The 27,548-nt window shown below is 41.8% G+C and overlaps 1 long non-coding RNA gene across 3 annotated transcripts; it reads left to right on the top strand.

The window, feature by feature from the left end:
* The first annotated feature begins 532 nt into the window (after positions 1-532).
* On the top strand, positions 533-27,548 carry LOC127471456 (uncharacterized). 3 transcript variants are annotated; one of them, XR_007904655.1, is made up of 6 exons: positions 533-1,078; positions 1,455-1,558; positions 2,825-2,913; positions 12,467-12,527; positions 19,701-19,795; positions 27,440-27,548. It is a non-coding gene; the product is annotated as an uncharacterized LOC127471456 (long non-coding RNA). The 3 variants fall into 3 exon arrangements; XR_007904653.1 differs by lacking the exon at positions 12,467-12,527; XR_007904654.1 differs by lacking the exons at positions 1,455-1,558; positions 12,467-12,527.

A 27,548-nucleotide genomic window follows, 5' to 3' on the forward strand; every position in this document is an offset into this window, starting at 1 on the left:
GCTTTAGATATGAATGATTACTATAGAGACAACAAAAGGGAATATTTTGTATATTTAAAAGTTGTAAAGCTTATTTTTATAATCAAATTATATCCATTACATGAAAGTTCATTATGAAATATCAGGGTGAAATTAAAGTAGTTTTGCCTGAGTATTAGTAAAATTTTTGTGCCATGAATGGCACAGTGCCACATGATAATCTTGTTCTTCAGATTTGCTCTCGGATGTAGCCTGGCATGCCAGCTGTGCTAAAGGGTGATGCTGTGGAAAGAATGTGGGGCCACAGGGTAACTGAGAGTGGAAGGAGTCCTGCAGGTCATCTGGCTCAGCCTCTTGCTTCAAGGAGCTCTGATTTCAAAGCCAGCTCACTTGGCTCAGGAATTTGTTCAGTCACACCTTGGCAATCCCCAAAGACAGAGATTTCACAACACTTCACACTTTGGGGCAACCTGTCCTGTCCTTAAACTACTCATACAACAATATTTTTTTTCCCCTATATCCAACTGGAATTTTCTTTGCTGCAACTTGTGACTGTTGCCTCTTGTTCCTCTGCTGTGTAGTTGTGCTGATACATCTCATTTTTCTCTAACTATTCAGAAGGTCCACTTTTTAAGAATCCTGTGCTCTCAGAGATAAAGGAAATTTTCTATACAGGATACCAGGAATTTCATGCAGAAATACTGGTGGAAAATAATTTGCAAGAAAGCTGAATGCACAGAGGGTGAGCAGCTTGTACTAGTTAGGACAGCTGAGACCAGTTCATCATGGTATGGGTGTAACTCAAAACTGTGTATTCTATAGCCTTCCATGCCATTTCCCAGAAATTGTTAGCAGTAGAGGCCTGTAGATGTTCCTGTCCTCATACCCTTTTATGGAATTCCCCGCTCTGAGGGGAGGACTGAGCATTCCTGCCTGAACTGGAGAATATATAAACTTGGAGTTTTGGAACCTTTTTACCACTCATGGGATCCAGAGGAAGACTGCAGCTCACCGCTCTCAGCCAGACTGCAGCTCACCACCCTCAGCTGGACTGCAGTCACCACTTTTGACCAGACTGCAACAGCTCTCCCACCAGCAGGTTTTTTTCCCCTCTCCCTTTACTTTGGACTTGGGGGGGGGGAGGGCAAGAAACACCACTTTGTTCATGCCCCAGGGTGCTGGGTTATACATTTGGGTTTTGTGGGTTAAAACCAAATTGCTTGTCTGTATAATCATACTTATTGTATTATTTTATTAAATTGTTATTCTGACTTATAATCACTCTTTTGAGTTGAGTTCATTTCCCCTGATGGTTAACTTTTAAACCAGCACACAGCTGAAAGCAGAATAATTATGAAATGCTTCTCACCAGTTCTCAAAACAAATTCAGAGTGTGTCCTTGTTTAGGATATAGGTTTAGAGGTCACAAGTAGCAATGCATTAAAATTAAAAACCAAGTGAAGAATACTTCACAGCTCTGAAACCGATATCAGAGAGCTAGTGGGACTTACCAGAGCCACCTGGGTTCTTGTTCCTTATGCTCGCACCAGTGAAGTATGACAATGACACTGCAAACAAGGTAAGGTGCTTCTGCAGTGCGGGTTTGCAAATTCATGCAGGTGGAACAGCTAAATTGCCCAGACAGCTTGGGTAGTGAATATTTCCATTATTTAGTGAAAATACCCAGCATCTTCAGAAGTTTTGTTCAGACAACCTCAGGTTATGCATGCTGGTATATTATCTGTGGTAATTTTTTTCTTCTTGTTATCACTACCAGGGCCCCTTTTACCTGGAATTACACTTGGTGTGAAATGGAGGCCTGTTTTTGGAATCCACAAGCTCTCTCCTTTTCTACACACCAGCCCACAAGTGGTAGTTCTGTAGGAGGGAGGTAGAAGCATTGCACAAAATAGGAGACAGTTTCTAAAAATGTACTAAGATCACAGAATCACAGAATATGCTGAGCTGGAAGGGACCCACAAAGATCATCGAGTCCAATTCCTGGCCCTGTGCAGGACTATCCCCAAGAGTCACAACATGGGCCTGACAGTATCATCCAAATACTTCTTGAATTCTGTCAGGTTTGGTACTGTGACCACTTCCTTGGGGAGCCTGTTCCAGTGCCCAGCCACCCTCTGGGTGAAGAACCTTCTTCTAATAACCAACCTAAACCTTCCCTTGACACAACTTCAAGCCATTCCCTCAGGTCCTATCACTGGTTACTACAAAGAAGAGATTAGTGCCTGCCCCTCCTCTTCCCCTCATGAGAAAGTTGTAGACTGAAATGAGGTCTTCCCTCCCACTCCTCCAGGCTGAACACATCAGGTGACCTCAGCCACTCCTCATACGGCTTCCCCTCAAGGCCATTCACCGTATTTGTTGCCCTCCTTTGGACATTCTCTGAGAGCTTAATATATATTAATATAATATATTGTGGTTCCCAAAACTGTACACAATATTCAAGGTGAGACCACCTCAGTGCAGAGCAGAGCAGGACAATCCCCTCCCTGGACCGGCTGGTCCACACTTGTATATATAGTTATAGTTATATAGGGTCTGCCATGCATATTTTTTGAAACACAAACAAATAATACTTTCCAATACAATTTGAAAGCTAAATCCTGCTATCAGATACAGGTCCAGAAGGTTTCCACTGCAAAATTTGATATCTTTATGACCTTCTTCCTTAGTCTAGTTCGAAAGATGTAGACACATTTTCAAACTGTATTACAAGATAGGAAACTGTAAATTTTCTGTGTTGTCTTCTGTAGGTGTATTCAAAATTGAAAAAATTTGATGAACAGACACGACTGATTTCTCTTTTGTTTCTATTTATCTTTTTCAGAACTCATAGTAGGAAGTTATCTGAGACTTTGGTTTTAAACAATATTCCTGGAAGTCATCTTTTAGAACTAAAAGATATTCGCCACTTTGGTACAATTTTTTAAAATATTTTTAATGTGGATTCATAAAAACTAATGTTTGCTAGCAAAAGTAAATTTCCATGTGATCGAAAAAAAGAGAACACCGATGTTTTTGTAAGTGTACTGAAAAACAAGAGGTCATTTCTGCAGCATTCATGGTTTCATTTTAGTTTAAACAAAATCTTCCTAAATACAAGCAACTTAAAATTTAAGAGCATTATGAAGTTTCAGAACATGAAATCTATTCATAACTTGCTACTAGGCATAATCTATTGCTGTTTAGATGTCAGTGGAATAGAAATACTTTCCTTCTGTCTTAACTTGATACTGTTTACTTAGCAAAACAAGTTGCTGCTAAAACTTTTCCATCCAGTACACATGCATGGATGGAATGGGATTTTGAGGTCTTAAGGCAGAACTTTTAAATGAAATTCCATCTTTTGTTTGCCTGGTTTTTGCATTGTAATTTCTGTGCAACATTGAGTGGTAATCACTTTCCAAGTTTACAGAGGAGTGTTGTCTTTTGATTTTCATTGAGGCGTGAATGAGTATTAGCTATCTCTCTTTTGATGCCAAAAGACTGCCAGAACATTATACCAGGCAGCAATAAAAGTCACAGTTTTGGCAGGTACTAGATAAACATCCATAAGCCATTGATAATACCACATTATTGGCATTGTGCATGTTGTACTGCCTACATCTCTCTAATTAGGAAATATAGTCTGATAACTGTTTGAGAGCAGTTATTGTTGTGAAGCAGAAAAAGAGTCTGACTGTGGAGGTAGCATAAAAGCCATAAGACTGGAGTAAAAACTCTAGGAAATAGGGCAGTGCAGCAGCCTCTGGAGAAGGATACCTGAGGACATCCTAGAGAAGGGAGTCACAGCCTGTGGGGAGCAGTTACGCAGTCACAAGACAGCTGCTGTGAATAAGACCGATTGCAGCAATGCTGTGCTGTTTGTGGGGCAGGTGGGTTGATTTGTGCTATAACTATTCCCCATGTCACGGCTTTTCAAAAGAGGAAAAATCTATTGTTTTGGGTAATCCTTCAGCTGTGTTTCCCCCTCCCTTCCCATTCTGTTGTTCCATTGATAAATAAACAAGGAATTCTATTTTCATCATATCTAAGAAAAAAGTGCAATCTGTATCTCTTAAAAGCTGTGGAAAGCATAAACTTTCATCTTAAATGGTAACAAGCAAACAATTTGAACAACAAGAGCAAAGGAAATGTTTCTTGTCCTTCTACCTAGGAAGAGAACCTTGAGTTTGTAAGCCATAGCAAAACAATGTAAGCAGTTGCAGAAATCAAAAGCTCATTGCTGATTATTGCTCAAGATCAAAGACTCCTCATGGCCCTCTCTAAAATCTGGGTTTGCAGCCTGGATAAATATGTAAACAAACAAATAAACAAACTGTGCATCCTTGATCTTGAAGGAGAGTTCAGATAAAGTGAATGGTGCAATGACAACCAATCTGCTTTATGTCATGACAAAAGCTTTTGCTGAGGAGGTTGCGTGGAATGAAATTAGATGAAATTATAAAGAAATGGAAGATTAAGGGGTAAACCTGAATCCAAATCTGAGTGCAAGCTGAATCCATTCAAATCCAGCCAAGATGCAAAAGCGTCTGCCCAAGGTTAGCTGTTAGACATGGTTTTAATGTAATTAAAATGATCACTGTATTTGTTGTCCCTCTAAAATTGATATAAGGGTGATTCCCAACTGAACTGCACCCTTCTGCCGTGCAGGTAAAATAACCAGAATACAACCCACAAAAGGCCTATTAGCTGCTTACACAGGGTGTTTCAGCCTCTTAGTTTGTTACTTGCAGCACTCCATGTCTCAAATTTCACTGACCCTGGTCCTATGTGTGAGGAAAAGCTGACATGAGTACCCCATCTCTAGGAGGTGTCATGGGGCTGGCAGTGGCATGGCTTAGCTAGCTAACACCAATCTGCAAGGCAGTGTCCTCGTCACTGCATTACCAACTGAGCTAGATCTGCCAGGAGCCTGTCTCCAGGCAGCTGGTGAAATAGCACAATCGAATCCCTGTCTTCATCACAACTGATGAGGATGAGCCCTGAAATTATGGGCAGTATTCATGGCATGTGCCTATTTCATCTCTGATGCAGAGCATCAGCCCACGCTCCAGCAGGGAGTTTCTCCTGGGCTGGGATCACACTGTATGATGCTGAAAAAAGTAGCTGTGGGGATCAGGCAGTGCTTATTTTGGGATATGTTCATGAATAGCTCAGATGGCAGAGAAGAAGGAGCTCAGTGAAAAACTCCAAAGTGGCCATGAAGATTAGTGTCAGTCAGTTCTTGCTGCCCTTTCAGAAATATCCTCCTCCATTTCCTGCTTTACAGATCCAGCAACAGAGCTGTACATGGATTTCCCTAATACCATGCCCTGAAAGGTATCTCCTCCAAAACAGGTGTGAAATCCTTAGACATCCTCACATTTTGACTACATGCAAAAGTCTCCTTGCACAGTAATGTCAGTAGTGGGGTTGAGGTACCCTCTTTTGGACAAATTTTGTACAAACTGGTGTGAGTCAAAGGCACTTTGCCACAAGCAGGCTTCCTGGATCAACAGGTTGTTGGTGGAATTTTTTCTTCCTCAGTGAACTCACTTGTTCCCTTTTTCTGGTGTCCTTGAAAGCCCCTGAAGAGAAGGCAGAATGTACTGGCACTGTGTTTCTCTTTGTCTGTGCTTGCCATGGTTCTTTGCGCACTCTATTCATCTCTGCATGTTTTAACACCTCTTTTTTTACCCTTGCTTTTGGAAAGCTATCAGGACTTTCTTGTGTCATCTTGAATTCTCTTTTTAGCCAAGCAGCATGTATAGTCTTGACTATGCTTTCTTACAAAAATGTTCTGCTTTTTCTCTTTTACTGTCATGCCTGTGGGTTTGGGGGGTTTTTTGGTTTTGTTTTTTGGTTTGGTTTGGTTTTTTGTTTTGTTTTTGTTTGTTTGTTTGTTTGTTTGTTTTTTGGTTTGGGTTTTTTTTTGTTTGGTTTGGGGTTTTTTTGGGGGGGTGTTGTTTTGTTTTGGGTTTTTTTTGGTGGATTTTTGTTTTTTTTTTTTGTTTGGTTGGGGCTTTTTTGAATGATTGGTTTGGGGCTTTTGTTTGGTTTTTATTTGGGTTTTTGTTGGTTTTTGTTTGTTTAATTTTCTGCCTTCATTTTCAAAAGTCATACAAAGGGGAAGATGCTAGCCCTGGGAAAATGCAGACAAACCCATCATGTCTAGGTCTGTTGTCTGGAAGTGCTCATGTGCTGCCATTTTTTTTTTTCTGAAGACAGTGTTTATAATGCAGGTTGGTTTCTACCATGTTTTACTTCTGAGTCCTGATCGCCACACTTTTTCCAAAACATGTGCTTTTTGCTTTGCCCACTCCACATGCAAATTCACCTTTGTAAAAGCAAAATTCTGTCACGCAAGAATTTTCAAGTAGGGTCAGCTTATGTGACAGTACGACACCTGTGTGTTTGCTGTTGATTTCTGTGCATTTTCTGCACTTTGTGGTCCCTTTTGCAGGCAAAGTTGTTGCAGGCTTACAGGGAGATGCTCTCCAGCATGTCTTGAATAAACCTCGTTCACTTTATTCACAGTCAATGAAGTGCAGAATAACTAGTCAGTTTTCCTCTCAAGTTTACTGTAACTGTCCAAACTCAGATGGTCTACCTCTTGCCTTCTGGATTTGGACAAATATGTGATTCTCTCAAAGGTATCTCTGTGTCAGTTTGGTTTTAAGGTGAAGTGGATCAGCTTTTACCTATCACTCTTGTCTTGCATTACAGGTACTGCTTTTTTCAACTGCTTATTTCAATAGAAAGACATTTGTAAATAAACCTCTTGTTTTCTGGTGAGTTTCTCACCTCCATACTCAGTATGCTTAATTTTTCAAATATGCTGAGAAGTCACATCTCCCAGTGAAATCATGTGCTCTTGAAGAATGCACAACTTCTCAAAAAATCAGCAAAATTGTCCTTCAGCAGGATTTTTCAACTGTCACTCAAACATGTACTTTCACCAGAAGATAAAATCTAATTTTAGTCAAAGATGTTATGACTGGTTATGTGTTTTTTTTCATGGTGGATTATCCATTTAGTCCTGAAGAATATCACAGCTGGAGATGCAAGCTGCTGCACTGGAATTTCCTCTTTCTATTATTTCCTCAACTACTATTTTTCTTCTTAAGTATTTTTTCCACACCATGTGTCTTCTTACTTATAATGCTATAAATGAGGCAATTAGGTGATAGATGAGATATATTACAGATGAGACCATAGACTGACAGAATCACAGAATATCTCAATTTGGAAGGGACTCACAAGAACCATCAAGTGCAACTCCTGGCCCTGCACAGGACAACCCCAAAATCCCACCATGTGTTCTGAGAGCATTGTTCAAATGTTTTTTGAACTCTGGAGGGTTGGTTCCCTCATCAGTTCCCTAGGGAGAGTGTTCCAGTTATTAATCACCCTCTGGGTGGAGAACATTTTCCACCTCCTCATGTGCAACCACTGGTCACCAGAGAGAGGAGATCAATATCTGCCTCTCCACTGCCACCCTGGAGGAAGTTCTAAGCTGCCATGAGGTCACTCCTCAGCCTTGTCTTCTTCAAGCTGAGCAAACCAGGTGACCTCAGCCACTCATCTTAGGGTCTTGCCCTTTTCACCATCGCAGCTGCCCTCCTCCAGACACACTCAAACAGTCTGATGTTCTTCTTACATGGAGGCATCCAAAACTGCGCACAGGACTCGAGGTGAGGCCACACCTGTGCAGTGCAGAGTGGGATGATCACCTGTCTTGACTGCCCGGTGATATTGTGCTTGATGCACCCCAGGACATAGCTGGCCTTTTGTGCTGCAAGGGCACAATGCTGATTCATATTCAACTTGCTACCAACCCAAACCATCAGATCTCTTTCTGCCAGGCTTTTCTCCAGCCTCTTGCCCTCAGTTTGTGCATGTAACTAGGATTACCTACTCCTAGCTGAAGAATCCAGCACTTGCTCCTGTTAGAGTTTGTATGGTTGGTGATTGCCTGGCTCTCTAGTCTAATCCAATCTCTCTGTAAGGCCTCTGCCCACGAGGGATTCCACAGCTTCTCCTAATTTAGTATCATCAGCATACTTACTTAGTGTATGCCTGGCTCTTGTGTAGAGATCATTTATAAAAACATTGAAGAGTGCTAGCCCTAAAAATGAGCCGTGGGGATCCCCACTGGTGACTGGCTTCCAGCCTGATGTGACCTCATTTACTACACCTCTTTGTGTCAGCCAATTGTTCACCCAACATGTTATGGACTTGTCTAGCTGTGTGCTGGACATTCTGTATAACAAGATACTGTGAGAGACAGTATCAAAAGCTTTGTTAAAATCCCAAACTACTATATTTTCTGGCTTCCTTCGATGAACTAGAGGAATGATTTCATAAGAGGGAATTAAGCTCATTAAGCAGGACTCCCCCCTCATGAACCCATGCCAGCTCTAACCAAAGACTGTGCTGTCTCTAAAGTGTTTTTTCAATAGCTCTCAGAATAACCTTCTCCATAATTTCATCAGGTTTGCCTGGAGGCTTCTCTCCTCCAGGGCGAAAAACCTCAGCTCTCTCAGTTTTTCCTCACAGGAGAGGTGCTTCAGACAACTGATCACCCTCATGTCCTTTCTCAGGACTTGCTCCAACAGGTCCATGATCTTCCTGTGCTGGGGACTCCAGATCTGGATGCTGTGTTCCAAGTGGGGTCTCATGACAGTAGAGGCGAGAATCACCTCCCTCAACATTGCTGGCCATGCTGCTTTTTTGCAGCCCAGGATATAGTTGAGTTTCTGGGTTGTGAGCACACATTGCCCTGTCAAGTTGAGCTTCTTGTCAAGCAACACACCCAAGTCCTTCTCCTCAAGTGACTGTGCTCTGCTGTCAATTCATTCTCCACCCAGTCTGTGTTTGTGCTTAGGATTGCCTTTTCTCAGGTGCAGCATCTTGTACTTGGCTTTTTGAACTTCACACTGACCACCTATCTGCAGACTGCCCAGGTCTCTGGATGGCATCACTTCCCTCCACACTAAACAGCTTGGTGTCCTTGGGAAACTTGCTGAGGTTGCATTCAACCCCATATTCAAGTCACTACAGAGGTGTTAAAATCCACCACTCCCAATATCAACCCCTGAGGAGCTATCAACTACAAAAATTAAAGACACATTGACCAAATTCAATATCTGGAAAGCTAATTGTCAGAAATATTTCTAGAATTAACAACAGTTCAGTGGCTCTAATGCAGCACAAAACACTTTCCCCCATGTTTAACATCATATTTCTGTTACAAAAACAAGCTTCATTATATTTTTACTCTCTCTTCCTGAAAAGACAGTATACATGGAAAGTTTTCCTTTTTAATCTGTAAAAGTATTCTAAATATAGAGTATGAATATATGATAGTCTAAACAATAAGTGTTATGAACTGATTAAAAAGTCAGCAATAAGGAATGAGAAATGTAATGTCTTGTATCTTGTTGCATAATACAACAACTGCAATATACAAATCCAACCTGTCTCTTTTCCTTAAGTAAATTCTTTAAGTACAGTAGAAAGAATAGGACATCTTTAAGTAGTGTCTCCATTATACTTTCATTATCTACAAAAAATGACAGTCTGTCCTCATGTTTCCTAACAGAGATAAAATCACCTGCAGGAGAAGGTGAAGATCTTTTCTCTGGGTCATCCAGTAAATTGTATTTTCAGGGAAACACGTAGGACTGAATTTTCTCTTTCTTATCATAAACTTATCTAAAAGTGGAGGTAGATTGAAAAAAACAAACCAACAAACAAAACAATATTAAAACCATGTGAATAATTGGTTTTCTGGTTTGTGGCAGTTCTTCCAACAGCTGGGAAAAAAATCAGCCTAGATCAACAACAAATATCTTTTTTTTCAACATCTTCAACAAGCTGAAAGTTTGCAGGAAGTATTTTTGTTGTAGTTTTAACTCACAAGATCTAATGTGTTGTTAATATGTCACAAAATATTACATCTCACTTGTGAATGAATTTCAGAATTCAAAAAAACATTGGATGGAATTTACCAGTAAAATATCCTCAAACAGAAAAATAATTCTCTGCTGCAAACAAAGCAAATGCGAACACCCTTTTTTATTTATGTTTCTGTGCTCAATTCCTTTTTCCCTGGATTCTGATACAAACAAGTTTGCTTCTTTGAAATGAATTTTAACTGTTGGAAATATTGTACGTTTTCTACCAGAAGAGTTTTGGCCACAGTATATCACCAAGTTCTCTTCAGGCTATTGCTGGAATATTATTGCCAAGTGCTTTTAAAAATCTGCCCAAGGATATCAGACTGGAAGCTGTTATGGGTTGAGCACATGTGAATAAGCTCTTATTCCTGTGCCTTTTTGGAAGCAGAGGTTTGAAAATTTGACCACAGAGATACTCATTACTTGGAAACCAGGAGACAAGTAGTAAATACAAAAACTATTGGCATGAGTTGTCAGGCCATTTGAGACAGATTGCCTACATGTGAAGATTTATAGCTTTTCACACATCTCTGATGTTCTTAGCACTGTGCAATAAACAGAAAAAGAAGACATGGTCCAAGCCCTGCTTTTCTTGGAAATCTGTATTTGAAACAGCATGTCATGTTCAGGGATGTCCACCTGACTATACTGCCTGTCACCTGAGAATGCTTGTAAATTTTTTATTGCACTCTTGTTTCTAAATTTATTATAGGAACATAACTCCTAAGAGTACACTTTATTTTTGAACTGAGCTTCTATTTAAAGCCCTTCTTTTCTAAATTTGATCTTCCTCTACATCCTGGTTGAAAAGTGCAGAGTACTCAAAAATGCCAATGCATGGTAGCTTTTTCCTGTGAACTTCAGACTAATGGATGCTGCTGTCACAACGCTATCTTTGGAAGTGAATTTTCTCCTGCTGCTTATCTTTTTAATGAGTCATCTGGCAGATTTAGGATGCTAACCAATGGAGCTGTACTGTGCCATGTATTAATATGGATCTTGTGAATCACTCAACAGGTTAGCTTTAGAAAAACATGACTTCTGAAGCAGACTTCCACTAAAAATGCAATATCTGGCTAATTAACAGATCCCCTCCCTGCCCAAGTTTGCAAAAGTGGTTCAGGGGTAATGCCTCATCAGAATAAAATAGAGGGATGAGAATGATAAGGGCTTGTGGCTATTTAAGGGAGATTGTGTTGCAATGTCTGGGTCAAAAGTGTTACTGTCTTTCACTTCAAAGGTCCTCAATGCAAAAGCACCCCTGATGAAACTCTCTATTCAAGGAGTTACAGTTACAGTTGCCAAAGGGCAAACAGACTTCCTAGCTGATGAAGATATTGTGTACATTCACACACTACCTTTGCATTGTCTGTGCTATCCAGTCTTTCCTTGATTTTTCTAGTCCAGGACAGCTGCAGAAACAGGAGCTGAGCCACCATGTTTAGCTGCTGGCCTGCGAGCTAGCAGAGTGCAGGGAAGGAAGGGGAAGTGTGCTAAAGCAGCTGCTCTTGAAGAGACTTTACTTCATGAGAGATGCAGTGAAGTCATAGCCAAGTTTTTTCCTGAGATATGAAATTGCCTCTGTGCTCTTTCAAGGAGCCAAGACCGCTGTAAATACCTAAGTGACCACAGGGAAATATTCTGGGATTTATATCTTAATTCCTGTTCCCATTGAGAAACTAGCCTTAAAAAGCCCCTGTATTTACTGATGGAAGACAACAAAGATAAGAAGACAGATCCTGGTTCATGCCCATGCCTCCCTTCCTCTTGCTCTGAAAAACATAGCATCCAAATCCAGGAAGAGAAAGGTTCAAAACCCAGTTAGGACTGTGCTCCATTCCCCTCTTCCAAAAAACCAGCATGGACAGTAGTGCTGATACTTCTTTGCAGTGCTGGGGTTTTGCAACAGGGTCAGTATTTCCCCTGCAGTGCCACTGTCATCACCCAGCCCCCTGGCTGGGTGAGGGCAGGAAGTCGCTTTCCAACTCACGTGATGGGCCGAGGTCTGACTTCTCATAACTTATGCCACCCTCAGGACTACAAATCATGAAATAGCAGTGATGAAACTTATAGTAGCAACTTCCTCAGCAGACTTTGGTAATTGACCATGAGGATGGGAATGACTCACTCTTTTAATCTGATTCACACTTGAAGCTGTTATTGAATAATATAGTACTTGCCTTCTTATCCTCCTTCCTCCTACAAAGCGGCAAACCAAGATTTTTTATAGTGTTCAAATAGCAAAAATGTAGCTTTTTTTGCCCTTTTCAAATTTTTTCTTTCCCTGTTCTCCTTCCTTATAGTTTGTTCCTCCATTTTTAAGTATTTTTACCTGTAGCTCATATTTTGTGGCATACTTATGTAGATGTACATATACAAGGATTTGAACGGTTTCACACACTTCGTTCTTGTCCAGTGTTACTGTTGATGCATGTTCCTTGCCCTCAGAGGAGCAGTAAATCTCCATTTTGCTCACAAGTAGCTGGAACCTCACAGTACCTTTTTCTTCACTCTTTCCTTTTCAGTGGGCGATGATGGTGAGCATGAGTTGTTGGCTCTCACACTGCCTCTGGAAAAGCATCCAAGGTATCATGGTGAGAGCATGGAAATTAATGTGTTGGCATATCAAAGAACACTGTGCTAAAGCGAAGTTGTGGGATGTTTTATTCCTCCAATATCATGTGAGGGCTCAGGATAACTTTACCTCTCCTATGCAAAGCCCTCTCTTTTCCTGTGTAGGTGCATTAGTCAAAGGCTTTCTGGAGGTGCTCTGAATGTGAGACTCATTTTCAGAAACCTGAGAGAGTGTTAACATCCTTGGAGGGTGAAGAAGCTGTTCAGAAGTTACAGTTCCCAGCAGGGAAGTACATGGCCTATAAAATCCTTCAGTATAATAAAACTGGGTAATGGAAATGCCACATTGGGCTGTCTTTTTTTAGTGTCAAGTAATTGCTTAATGAACAGTGTCATGAACTAGCCTTCTAATGTGGGGTTTTATGCCTTCTGCATGGCTTAATTCTCATTAATTGTCAACCCAAGTTCTTCAGTTGGGTAGGATTGCTAGCATCTGGCAAAAAAATTGGAGAGATGTGACAGCCCTGAACTTCTGAGAGTTGTGCTTGGCAGTCCTGAGACCCTGTGTCTGTAAGTCCCTGTACCCAGGCAGGCAACATGAACAGGATCTGTTTCTGCCTCTTTGCAAAGGGGCCATAAGGCCTCCCTGTCATACTTGGGTCTCTCCTGCCTGCTCTAGTCTGAGTGCACCCTCAGATTTACCTGATCACTCTACCACTAATCTGACCATTTCTGCTGTCTGGAGACACAGAAGGACCTTGCCTTGAGGCCTCATCCTTCCCTGGATGGTGGACTCAAGTCTCTTTCCTTGCTTGTTTTTGTGTGATGGAGGTTGCTATAATTTATCCAACTTTAATGATTCTATGATGCTAAGATCAGTAGCTCTCAAAGGTTTACAGACAGTGGTTCCTGCCCTGCAGACCACTGTGCTGATGCACGCTAAAACGGATTGATAAGTACAGAAATGAGGTGAGATCAAGGCAAAAGAGCAGAGCTTACAAGGACAAGTTGTCTTTGAGTAGCTGAGCACATAGCTCAACATCTTTTTTTTTCCCAGATCTATGGGTAATGTAAGAAATATTGAACTGCTGTACTATTCCCTCCTAATCCTCTCCTGCTCTTTCACTGAATGTCACATGATTCAGCTTTGCAATGGGCAAACAAGAGTGGACTAAAAGGATATAACTTTGCAGAGGCTACTGTGCTTATCAGAGAAATTGACTTACTCTACCTTCAAATAAGCTTGTGATTTATTGTGTTTATCTAGCAGAAAGAAAGTTGAAGTAACTTGAAGCATCTGGCCCAGAAATCCCCAACATATTTTACTTCCCTACAAGTGGAGAAGACATGTGCAAACATGAATGAATACCATAAAAAAACAGCCTTCTTCCTGATGCTGTGCATTGCTGTACAGAGTTGGTCTGCTTTACATGTAGTTGAACTGAATAAATGGCCTGTCTTGAATTACATCTTGGATAAACTGGGTGTGTAATGTATCCAGCCAGCTCTAGTGTTCGTAACTGTCACTTGAATAACTGAGCAGCATATTTCTGAGGCATTGCCAGGTTCAGAGACATCTCAGAAGAACAGTCTGTTCTTACAAACAAATACGAAATGTAGTGGAGAAAGACAGCAGGGAGGAGGGAAATCAATGCTTGATAGGCATATTGTCTATATAGTATAAGCATTTGAGTTCTGAGGGCAAAATAAGGGAAATCCATTCAGATTTGAATTGTATTTTACATCTTTTCAAAGCATTCTGTGATTGCAACAAAGGACAGAAATTATTCTACTATTCTATCATCCTTGGATTACTTCTTGCCCTAAGACTCAGAGGAATGGAGTAGGTTTGAGACTCTACCACTCTTTTCCAAAAAATGTCTCTGCTTCATAGTAGCAATGAGTAATATCCTCCTCCTTTCATGCACTAGACCAGAGAGTCCCACTCCCACCTCTGCAGTAACATTGTTTGTCTCGAAGAGTGAAGGCAACAGTTCTTCAAATATTAGAAGCCACAGTCTAAGCACATCAAAATATCTAGCAGTGGGAGTGTTGGTTGTCTAGACTTGCAGTAATTTCTCCCATTCAAGCTCTTGATCAACACTGTTTGGCAGAAGTATACAGAAAGGTTGTACTTCAAGCAAGTCACAGATCTATAGCATCAAAACTCGTTTAACACAGCAAGGGACCTTTTCCTCTCCCAGTCCTCTCTCCAGTCTCATCATCTTCGTGCAGTCCTCACAACTTTGCATTTAGTTTGGCAAGATTTCTTCTTTCATTGTTCTCAAACTACCATAGAGATATTAGGAGGTAACTCAACTGCTTCTTCCTTCTCTTCCTCGTGTGCCCACTCAGAAGGCTATCACTGGAGGTCCCAGCTGTTACTTTCAGGTTCTTTATGATATTAAACTGCCTCTCCTTCTACTGATGCATTGAAAAAGTCAAAAGCAGTGAAGGTCAAAAGCAGTGAAGGTCCAAAGTTTTGTATTTCTCCTCTCAGAAAAAGGACAAAGACACAGCCAGTGGTCAGCCCTGCAAAAGGGCAAGTGAGTCTTTACATTCATTGTCATTTCCTGAAAAAAAATATATCATGAGTCAGAACTAGAGCTGGCATAATAGAACAACTTCTGTCTTCCATGAAATAGAGCTTATTTCTGTCAGTGCTTAAGTCTCAGCAAGATTAATTTTCATGGAAAGTGTGAGTTAAAAAAAGAGATGGATAGACAAGAAAAGTGACAATGAGAGTGTCCCCTGTTTCAGCTCTAAGATCTGTACATCAATTAAAAACTGTTTATTACCTCACACTGGTCCTTGTTCTTCAATGCATTTCAAAGTGTATAAGCTTATATCTGTAGGCAGTACTCAGTGCTCCAATATCCTAATGCAGATGCATTTGCATATCCTGGGATGAAAAGCTTTAAGAAGACAAAGCTGGTGATTCTGATTTGCCTGTTTTGTCCTCCACTGTGATGTCTGCTTGACATTCTGTTTGCCAATGTGATCTTTTTGAGGACCTTTGACCTAACCTTCAAATGACTTTGTACTTTTATTACTCAATATCTTAGTATTTTAAGCCATGTTGCTGGTTCTTAAAAATGAGATTAACACAAGTGCAGAAGTCATGAAAGAACCACATTTTCTTGAAGCATTTACAATACCACTGTGAAGAAGGTCCAAATCAAGCACTCTAAGTTTCACTGTGAGCTCAGTAGAGCTCACAATGAGGATTTAGTCCATTTTATCATACCACAAAGGATCTGGAACTCTGATTTCACAGATGATAACCATAAAGTCTGTTCTTTACCTAAAAACAAAGAAAGGTGTTTGCATTGTGATAAGTGATAAAGTCAATGCTCTGTGTGACAGCACGGTGAAAGAGTACATTGCTGAACTGGTCTCATTTTGGTGCGCACTCTTACTGATTTTAAAGGAAAATGAAAGTACTTCTGAGCAAATTTGTTTTACTGCAAAATCTTTCTGCAGCATGTAGGCCTCAGAAGCTACAGTGCAGTTCCAAAGCTTTGTAACACTACAAAAATGGAAAATTAGAAGTAAGAAATTTGAAGTAGCATAAATATATACTCCACTGGAATAAAGAGGTGGTATTGTATAGCTTCCTGTTCACTTCTGACAGTTTGGCTTTTCTAAGCAATAGTGTAATTGCTTCTTTAAAAGCATGTGGAAATTACCTGTAAAATTGAAGAGCAGGGGATGGAGAATGTTGAGAAAAGAGCTCAGAGAAGAACTTCAAGGGGTTGCTACAATTTCTCTGATCATCATAAACAAAGCCTTCCTACCAAACCCAAAAGCATGTTCGAAATAATCAAGTTTACCCTGGTTCTTTCGCATGTGACTGTTTAAATATAGGATCAAATTTCTTTGATTCCTGTCTTCCTGTCAGCAAGGGACTTGCAGGCCTACACACCAACCAAAATCAATCAAATCCATCTAACTGCACATAAGAATCCTTCATAATGCTTTGGCTGCCTGTGTTAACATGTCCAGTATTATTATTTGAATAACAGGAAAAAGACACAAAGAGCTTTAATTTTTAATTTTATTTTTTTTTTTTTTTTTTTTGCCAGAGCTTCTGTCCTGGCTTCAGCTGGGGTGAAGCTAATTCCTCTCAGTAGCTGCTATAGTACTATGTTTTGGATTTGGAGTCAGAATAGCATTGGTAACACACTGATGATTTGGTTTTTTGGCTAAGTTGAGTTTATCCTAAGTAAAGGACTGGTTTTTTCCCTTGTCTAACGCTCTGTCAGTGGGAGGGAGCATAGCTGGGACTAGTGATTCAAACCGACCAAAGGGATATTCCACACCATAGACTGTCATGCCCAGTATATAAAGGGCAAGGAGCTACCCGGAAGCACAACTGATCTGGGATTCCAAAGGGGGGCCTGTCATCAGTCAGCAGGTGATGGGCAATTGCATCATGCATCATTTGTTTGTTTACTCTTTATTACTATTATTATTATCCATTATTATTGTATTGTACTTTATTTTCAATTATTAAACTGTTCTTATCTCAACATACAAGTTTTACCTCGATTCTCATCCCCATTCCACAGGGTGGGGGAAAGAGAGTGGGGGGTTGAGCGAGTGGCTGCGTGGTGCTTAATTTCCTTCTGGGCTTAAACCACAACAGCTTCTTAAAGTTAATGCCAGCAGGTGAAAGCATTCTTCTCTGTATTTTTGCTTGTAACAACACACTTCTGCCAAAAGTGAGGAAAACACAGTTTGCTTGCAGAGTATTTTCTCTCCTATCATTATGAGAAAATCATCAGCGTTGAATGACATGCTCAGACACATGGTGTGATTTTTTGGAGTTCTCCTGTGCAGGGCCAGGATTTGGATTCTGCGATCCTTCTGGGTCTCTTCCAACTTGGGATATTCTGATTCTGTGAAAACACTTACATTTTGTTTTGCTTTTGCTTTTGTATTTTTGTTTTGTCAGCAATGCTACAAATAACAATGTGTTCGTGGTAGTTCTAGTTTCCTCTGTTTTCAGGGTAAACCAGGGTGTTCCTGGAAGACAGTCTACTTGATTAGGTGGATCTGGCTTGCTCTTGAGAAAAGCTGAGAGTGCGTGGGGGAGGAGATTTTTGTGTCTTCATCACCCTGTGAGGAGCAGATCTCAGAGATCACTGGTGCATGAGGCTACTTGGCAGGGGCACAGTGCCAGGCTCTGCCTCAAGCCATGCCTTCACCTGGGCCAAACTGCCAGGATATATTGTTCTCATTTAGATATCCAGTGATTCTGCAGGTGGAAAACAAAATAGAAAGCTTTTTTTATTGGCTTTGATTCCAGATCCCTGCTCATGACCCAAAGAAAAAGTGTTCTCATTAGTTTTTCAGTAGTCTTCTCAGCATTTCTTCCCTTTTACAGCTGAAAGAACTAGACAAGTCTAGCTTGTGTTGATGTTTAACTGCTTGTGGCTGCCCTGCGGAGATGCTTTTTTAGATAGACAGAGGAAGGAATGTGAGGTTGGTTGCATCTTTGATGAAAGTAACTGAGTACATCTGCTATTCCTACATGGCATTTGGCAGAATTGGCCTACTCTGTAATATCTTGCCATTCCAGCAGTCTCAGAAGGCAAATATGCTCACCTGAAGCATCCTCATCACTGTGGACCCCTTCTCAACAAGTTTAATATTTTCTCTATGTTAAGGTACTTACCTAAGCATTTGGAGGGTATCAGTATTAGGTTTCTTTTGATGAAGTGATTAATTGTATCTGAGGAAGGCACAGGCAATGTTGAAGCAGATAAGCAAGTGAAGGCCTGCAGATGTACAGGTTACAGTAGATTCACAGTAGGTGTGTATAAAAACAGACACAGAGCCTAATGGACAAAGCAAGACTATGTAGAGTTATTGCTAGGACAAAAATAAACAGTAAAACCAGCAACAACAAAACCTAAAAAGACCTGGAGACCACGTGGATTATGACCAACTAGATTTTCAGACAAGCTTCTGATTTCTCTGTCTTTAAATCATTTGCAAACTGCTGTCTATAAGCAGTTCTGTGTAGGTGCTGAATGTTAATGTGTTTTTATTTAATCCAAGTCCAAAACAAAAATCAGCCAAATAGCAATAAAATAAACATTCTTCATAGTAGGCCTCTAAGACAGGAAAACTTAGGCTTGCAAGAACTGCTACCAAAAGCAGAGTCTATGGCTCAGAACTCCCTTTGTCAGGGGGCAAGACCCTACAGTGGTGAGACATCCTGACATCAGACCTAAGGAAGAGTACCTCATCACGTCTGTATCTTACCAGCTAGTCAAAATACTAAGGCAGCCGTTTGCCCAAGGACAGTGCCTTTCTGGCACCAGCATGGTCGGACTGTGCACCACTGCTGCTGCACAGAATTTGAACCATGACTGCAAGACCTTTGCCATACTCGGCACTGCTGAATCTAGGATAACATAGCAGGAACATACCAAAGATGTCAATGCCAGATGCAAGCTGAGCTGTGGGGGCTTTAGCTAAACTCTTAGGCAATGCAGGGCTTCTTTAACAACTAGCGATCTAGGTAGAAGTGGGAAATAATGTAGAGGTGTAAGCATATATGCAAATAGAGAGTGAATGATATTACATTTGTGGTGCATTCTGCTTATTCAAGACAATACCTAATAAATGAGGAATTAGAAGAAGCAAGGGGAAGATTAAAACATTAGTGATAGGGAAGTCATTCTTACAAAAGTTAACACACTTGCACCTGGGCATTTGGTTTAATTGATTTATGGTTTAATTGTATTCAAACTTGTCAAACAAGTTTATTAGAAAACATAACAGTACCTCATATCTTATAATTAGACATTTGCAGTCAGAGTGGGCTTTTAGGAAAGGATTGAAATCACACAGAAGACCAGACTTCCTCTTTCCAGAAGAGCATGGACACCACTGAAAAACTGTGCATTTAAAAAGGACAAAGTGAAGAACACATGAAAGTTTCTTTTGGTTAACAGGTCAAATGGACAGTGAAGATCGATGTCACAACTGAGGTAGGTTGTAACAACAGAGGAACTGGCAGAGCTTTTGCTCTATGAGTGGTATTAAAGGTAATTCCTGAAAATTCAAACTTGAGAAGCCAGGTGAGGTTTACAAAGAGAAGGTTTTATTTGCTCAGAAATACAAGGTTGGAAGATCTCAGGAAGTTCTTTGCATTTCTGATGTGTTTTTTAGATTCCCAACAGAATGCTGTAGTGGGCGTGTGTGAAGATGAAGATCTGAAAGTTTCAGAAATATGAACAGAAGAAGAGAGCTGAATGTTGATGACGGTATGTAGGAGTGAGCACCAGCACTTTCACACTGCTTAGATGTTAAAGTGAGGGGAAGCAACATTGGGAATCTATCAAGAGATGAAGAGTAGGAACAGAGAAAAATTAAGAGGGAAGTGAAAGGACTGAGTTTTGGCAGTACTAGGTCATATCTTCAAAGCATGTTTAATGGTGAAACTTCATTGATGTCAGTAGAACTCATCTCATTTCCCAAAAACTGAGGATCTTAGATTACCTGAAAGCGATATAGGTTAGAAAGCGGAGAGTGTAAGGACAGACAAAAGCTGGAACAGCTTGCTGAGGTGAGCAAGCTATTCTAGAGGTATTTGAAGGTGTTAAAGAACATGTTAGACAAACTAGTGTCAAGAGTGACAGACTTGGGTGTGGCTTAGCCTGTCACAGGGCAGGAATGTGATCAGAGGCTTCTGCTCCTGTAGTTTGAAGAAATGGGGTTCAAATGGGGATGAGGACATGACGGTTCAGTTTAGCATCAGATGGCTTGATTCCTGATCTTTTCAAGCACAGCAAGGATACTTTATGTCAAGGTAGACTAAAGCCAGTAACCTGAATAAAAAGTTGTCCTCTGCTATGGACCTTGACCTGTGGAAATCTACTCCCTTGCCTGCATTTTGTCCCATAGTGACTTAAGAGCTGGCAACAAAGTCACTTCTTTCATTAAGCACTAATGACTGGAATGACTGGAAAAGCAAGTGTGATGGAGGCGAGAACAATAACAACATTCAGATTGAAGTCCAGCAGTTGTATCTCTGATGCAGATTTTGTGAAGGGCTTCTTTGAAAGCCACATGCACACACACTTCATTGCGAGGTAACACTAACACTCATATGGAATGAATTTTTTATGAAATGCAAGGAATTTGTATTGCTTCAGAGAAATACAGTTCTTTTTATAAACCAGGAGAATGCAAGCTGTTTTTCTCTGAGAAAGTTTGTTTCGCCTGCATAATGGTTCCAACTGAATTACAAGGACTAGAGGAGTAGCAGAAAAGCTTAATGTTTTTCATAGACATGCACAGGTTCAGACACATGCAATTCAGAATAGGTAGTTGGATTTCAAGCATAATTGTGTCCCAATTCTGACAATCAAATATTTGTACCAAGTTGTCAAAGTGTAAAATACATGCCCTGCAGAAAAAATCTGTTACCAAGGACAGTTAAGGGAGATGTTGAGGAAGTGACATGGAGTAAAAGGAAGACAGCCAGTTTTCTGAATTGATTTATTCTGTTTTAATGCATATATTTCCAGGGATCCTGACCGTACAGGCCTGCATTTACAGTGTATTTTTTTCGTCATAAAAAAAACCAACATAGAATGAGCCACAAAGGCTTGAGCTGCTCAGGTCAGGTCAAGATTAAACATTCCACAAAACTCCAGGGTGTTTCAAATCCCAGGTTTTGCTCTCTCCTGTTTAATATAGAATAGGTAGTTTTGTGCTTCAAGTATGACTTTCTTCATCTACATAGAAATCTTTGGTTGAGTGGTTTTTCTCTAGTGTCTTTTTCCAAGATACCACTAAAACAAATTAATGCAAGCTGGCATGTATCAGAGATAAGAGGAGACATAAAACTATTGTAGATAATTGCAGATAAAAGGTTTAATTCAGACTGAACTTTATAATTTCTTACAGTTCAAAGCTTCATTACCAACACTGTTTTTGTCTGATAAATTTCACATCTTTATTCTGACAAGGCCTAATCTGGGAATAAGTGAAAAGGATAACTACACATATGAATAGATGGGAATTCACCATGTCAACCATATGTAGTCTCCTGATCGAATGACTGAGTGAACAGTCAAGCTCTTTAGACAGCCTGATGGAAAAATAAGGGAACTAAATAGAAGTCTTCAAGTGTTTTGGGGAAGAACAGGGTAGCCCTGGGCTCCATAAGGCTCTTGGCTATCAAGATGTTCCTAGAGACCCTGACTGGGCAGAGACCTTCCTTTTGGGCAGTGAGTCCAAGAGATGGAACACAGAGACTGGTGCTTGCTACTCCTCTTCTCTGTTTTTCCCCATGCTCAGGTTGTGGGTTCTGGACCCTGGTTCTTCTGCCTCGTTATGCTACCAGCCCACACCTCTGCCCAGCTATGGTGTGGAGACCAGCTGGTAAGGCCCACTTCAATGGCATGCCCATCCGATGTAGACATGGCTCGCCAGCACCAGTAAAAAGAATCCATAGTTCCTCCACACACCTTTGGCCCCTGAGTAGCCTCAGGACATTCTTCTACTGCGCTTTGTCTGTGCTCTAAGAAGCACATAATCCCCATTTAGTCCAGGCAATTTCCTCCTCAGCCAGGGCTACCTATATGGTTTTAAACTAAGAGGACAAAAAAGCCTTCAAAAAGATTGGCTCAAGCAGGTAAGATGACCATTTCTCTCGGCTGAGAGCCCTGACTTCTCCAAACAGCGCTAGGAAGAGAGAGAGCAGCACAACCTAGGTGGTAAGGCACCTGAGGTTCTCCTTCAGCTCAGACGCATTTCCACATCTGTTCATCTCTCATTGCTATAGTGCAGTGGATGTATGTGAGCAAGAAGGAAAAAGGTTTGTGTTGATTCCTTTGTTCCCTTTTCCTGGGTTGTGCAACACGACAGTGACATTTTCCTTCCCTGCTTGTGATTTCCACCAATACTGACCCCAAATCCCCACCACGTGCTTCAGCACAAATTAACTAGTGTGAAAGGAATGCTAAATATCAGTAGGGCTTCAAGGCTAGCAACTCATGTACAAAGTAAGAAAAAAAATGAAAAAATTAAAAAAAGAGAGATTTCCTGCCTTCGGTAGAGTATTACTTAGTTGTAAGTTATATACTTCTGAGCTTCTTTTGCTCCCCTGCCAAGACTTTCAGAGAGGGAAAATCAGGACAGACACATGAAAATAAGAATAAAGATTAATATATAGAGAAGGAAAAAAAAATCATATCCTAGATAGATCATAACTCCCCTCACTGCAGTTTACCTGTTTGACTTTTTCTCAGTGACAGCAACAGAAGCTATATGCTTAAACTGTATTTCAAAAAATTGGTAACTCCAGAGCATCTCCATTTTCTCCCTTGCTTTGTCCTGTTGTGTAAATGTGTGTCAGGCCAGAAGCCAGAGCTGACATCACATTGCAGAGGACTGCTCTAGGTCTTGCATAACCTTAATAGGACAGCCACTTGGAAATTGTTTATGCACCACTGCCTTTCTAGCTACTCTACTGCATTAGGGGAGCAGAGCCATTATAGACTAAGTAGAAGTATTAATCGCATTTGCATCACTGATATCCACTATAAGGTATTACAGTAGGCCCCAGTACTTCAGGTCCTGTTCCCATTCCCCTAGGAGCAAACCTCTAGCTGTGTCAAGTGATTGCAACTGACTGCACCACTGTTGCATTTTAATCCTGAGGTTTTATTACCTCAAAATGGTTGATGATAACTCCATGGGTTATCATCAGAAAGATGCCCGGTATGTTGCTTGTCCATGCCCAGCATCATATGGTTTAGGTGTCTGCATAACAGCATTCCTGTTTGCAGTGGTGTGCTACTTATTGGTCTCCAAACCTCTAACATGTTTGTTCTTTGCTAACTGTAATCTATGTTACAGTATGTAGTAGCAGACTGCAAAAATGTTAATGTGAGGGAACTAGGAATGGAAATAAATGCATACATGCTACTCTGCTTGAAAAAATGTGTCCTTTTCCTCCCTCTTCCTACTGTGGCACTTCTTGCTGGACACTGATGCACTCTCCTGCACTGCAACAGGCAGAGGCTAGGTAGACACTGACTCTAGCACATGCTTCTTTCTGCACCTTACTGCTGGGATGAGTCCTGAAGCAAATTAATACTATTAAATCCTGATGCAAAATAAGAGCTACCAGCCTGCATCTTCCATTACAGAATCAGAGAATCACAGAATCAACCAGATTGGAAAAGACTTCTGAGATCATCAAGTCCAACCTTTGACCTAACACAACCTTGCCTACTAGACCACAGCACCAAGTGCCACATCCAGTCTCTTCTTAAACACCTTCAGGGACAGTGACTCCATCACCTCCCTGGGCAGCCCATTCCAATGTCTGATCACTCTCTCTGTAAAGAATTCCTTTCTAATGTCTAACCTAAACCTTCCTTCTTGGCACAGCTTAAGATCATGCCCTCTTGTCCTACTGCTGGTTGCCTGGGAGAAGAGACCGACCTTCCCCTTGCTCCAACCTCCCCTCAGGTAGTTGTAGAGAGCAATAAGATCTCCCCTCAGCCTCTTCTCCAGGCTGAACAACCCCAGCTCCATCGGTCACTCCTCATAGGACTTGTGCTTCAGTCCCTTCACCAGCCTCGTTGCCCTTCATTGGTCTCCAGTTCAGCACCTCAATATCCTCCCTAAACTGAGGGGCCCAGAACCGGACACAGTACTCAAGGAGCAACCTACCTAGTGCCAAGTACAGGGTAGAATCACTTCCCTGATCCTGCTGGCCACACTCTTCCTGACATAGGCCAGAATCCATTGGCCTTCTTGGCCACCTGGGCACACTCCTGGCTCATGTTCAGCTTCCTGTCAATCCAAACTCCCAGGTTCCTTTCTGCCTGGTTGCTCTCCAGCCATTCTGTGCCCAACCTGTAGCACTGCAGGGGGTTGTTGTGGTCAAAGTGCAGGACCGTTCACTTGGCCTTGTTAAACATCATAGCATGGGATTCAGCCCATTTATCCAGACTGTCCAGGTCCCTCTGAAGAGCTCTCCTACCCTCCAGTAGATCAACATGTCCCCCAGCTTGGTGTCATCTGCAAATTTGCTAATGGTACACTCAATCCCCTCATCTAAATCATCAATAAAGATATTAAAGAGAACTGGGCCCAACACTGATCCCTGGGGGACACCACTAGTGACCGGCTGCCAACTGGATGCAGCTCCATTCACCAGCACTCTCTGGGCCCGGCCCTCCAGTCAGTTCCTAACCCAGCACAGAGTGCCCCTGTCCAAGCCGTGGGCTGACAGCTTTTCCAGGAGAATGCTGTGGGAGGTGGTGTCAAAGGCTTTGCTGAAGTCCAGGTAGACCACATCCACAGCCTTCCCCTCATCCACCAGGTGGATCACTTGATCATAAAAGGAGATCAGGTTGGTCAGACAGGACCTGCCCCTCCTAAATCCGTGTTGGCTGTGTCTGATCTCCCATCCATCCTGTAGGTGCTGTGTCATTGCACTAAGGATAATCTGTTCCATAACCTTGCCAGCTTCCAATCATTTGGGACTCCCTGGTGAGCCAGGACTTCTGATAAATGAAAGAGACTGGCTTGGCAAGCTCTTCCACCAGTTCCCTCATCACCCTAGGGCAGATCTCGTCTGGTCCCATAGACTTATGGGGATCCAAGTGGCTCAGCAGGTCACTAACTGTTTCCTCATGGATAATACAGGGACTATTCAGCTCCCTGTTGCTGCCTACCAGCTCCAGAGGCCAGTTCTGAGGACAACCTGTCTTCTTGCTGAAAACTAAGGTAAAGAAGGTGTTAAGTACCTCAGCCTTATCCTTGTCTTTGGTAACTGTGTTCCCCTCCGTGTCCAACAAAGAATGGAGGTTTTCCTTGCCCCTCCTTTTGCTATTGATGTCTATATAAAAACACTTAGTGTTGTCCTTAACAGAAGTGGCCAGATTAAGTTCAGTTTGAGCTTTTGCCCCTCTAATGTTCTTTCTACATGACCTAATTACATTCCTAAACGCTCCATGAGTTGCCTGCCCTTTTATTCCAAAGGCAATAGACTCTCTTTTTTTCCCTAATTTCCTGCAAAATCTCCCTGTTTAGCCAGGCCAGTCATCTTCCCCACTAGCTTGCCTTTTGGCACACTGGGACAGCCTGCTCCTGTGCCTTCAAGATTTCTTTCTTGAAGCATGTCCATCCTTCCTGGATGCCTTTGTTTTTAAGGGCTATTTCCCAAGGTACTCTCTGAACCAGCCTCCTGAATAGGCCAAAGTCTGCCCTCCGGAAATCCAGGGTAGAGGTTTTGTTGATGCCCTTCCTTACTTCACTGAACATTGAAAACTATCATTTCGTGGTCACTGTGCCCCAGACAGCCTCTGACCACCACATCTGCCACCAGCACCTCTCTGTTTGTAAATAGCAGATCTATTTTGGCCCCAGCCCTGGTAGGTTCATTTATCAGCTGCAACAAGAAATTATCCTCCATACACTCAAAGAATCTCCTAGATTGCCTCTTCTCCGCTGTGTGGAGTTCCCAGCAGACATCTGGCAGGTTGAAGTCACCCACAAGGACAAGGGCTGGTGATTTTGAAGCCTCCATCAGCTGCTTGTTGAATCACCATCATCATCCTGGTTGGGTGGTCTGTAGCAGACTCCCACCAGGATGTCAGCCTTGTTGGCCTTCCCCCTGAGTCTGATCCACAGGCACTCAACCTTATTGTTACTGACTCCAAGTTCTAGAGAATGAAGAGACTCTCTAACATATAGAGCCACCCCTCCACCTCTCCTATCTTGCCTGTCTCTTCTGAAGAGCTTGTAGCCATCCATGGCAGCACTCCAGTCATGCGAGTCATCCCACCTCGTTTCCATGATGGTGATTATGTCATAGCTTTCCTGCTGCACAATGGCTTCCAGCTCCTCTTGTTTGTTACCCATACTGTGTGCATTGGTGTACATGCACTTCAGCTGGGCTGCTGATACCACTCCTAACCCTGGCTTTCCACCTTTAGGCTCTTCTCTGGAGAGGCTGGTTTCAACCTCTTCCCCCTTCAAACCTAGTCTAAAGCACTCCTGAGCAGCCCTACAACTTATGGGCTAGAGTCATTTTGTCCTTGCTAGATAGATAAAGCCCAACTGACTCTAGCAGGCTAGGTACCATAAATTTTGCCCCATGATCTAAAAAACCCAAATTTCACTGGTGGCACCAATCCTTTAGCCACCTATTGATAAAATAGGATTTCCTACTCCTCATTCATCCTTGCTACTGCAGGAATTGAGGCGAACACCACCTCTGCTCCTGTCCCATCAACTAATCAACTTAAAGCCTTAAAATCCTTTTTAATTGCCCTGGTACCTCTTTTATTGATCTCATCACTGCCAAACCATACTAACAACAGTGGACAATAATCTGAGGGCCGAATTAGCTCAGGAAGTCTCCTGCTAATATTCCTGACCCTAGCCCCAGGAAGGCAGCAGACTTCCCTGTGGGATGGAACTGGTCAGTATATAGGGTCCTCAGTTCCCCTCAGAATGGAACCACTGACTACAACTACCCTTCTTTTTTTCTTAATAGCTGCAGCTGTGGTCTATCTAATAGAGAGGGTGCAACCGGGAGACCCTCCAGACGGATCTTTTCTTGAGTGTCCTCGACTCGACTCTCTAGGTCCAGGGCCTCATTGGAAGGGCCTAATTAGCACTACGCTTCCCATTTAAAGGAATGATTAAGGATGTGGTCATGGACATGAAACACTGCAGAGGGCTCTGCTATTCTTGCAATGAAGGAGGTGACATGCACTTACCTTCCTGGCCTCTACATGTTTTGTAGCAATAGCACACATGCACCTTCCAATGTATTAGAGGTAGATAGGACATTATTCAGAAGGAAAAAAAAGGGGGGGGGGGAAGGTTACAGAGAATTTTCTACATCCTTCACTATAATTTATCTCCTTTTACAGGTACAGCTGAATTTACTCTAAATAGTATCAAGAGAAAAATTACTGCCAGTTTTTCTTCCAAGTGTCCTGTCTTATTCAGCAGAGTGATGGCGATAATTTTAGGGTATTA

The sequence above is a fragment of the Manacus candei genome, unplaced genomic scaffold (genome assembly GCF_025592945.1).
Source record: "Manacus candei isolate 608988 ecotype Guabito, Panama unplaced genomic scaffold, ASM2559294v1 h1tg000024l, whole genome shotgun sequence".
NCBI classification, from domain to species: Eukaryota; Metazoa; Chordata; class Aves; order Passeriformes; family Pipridae; genus Manacus; species Manacus candei.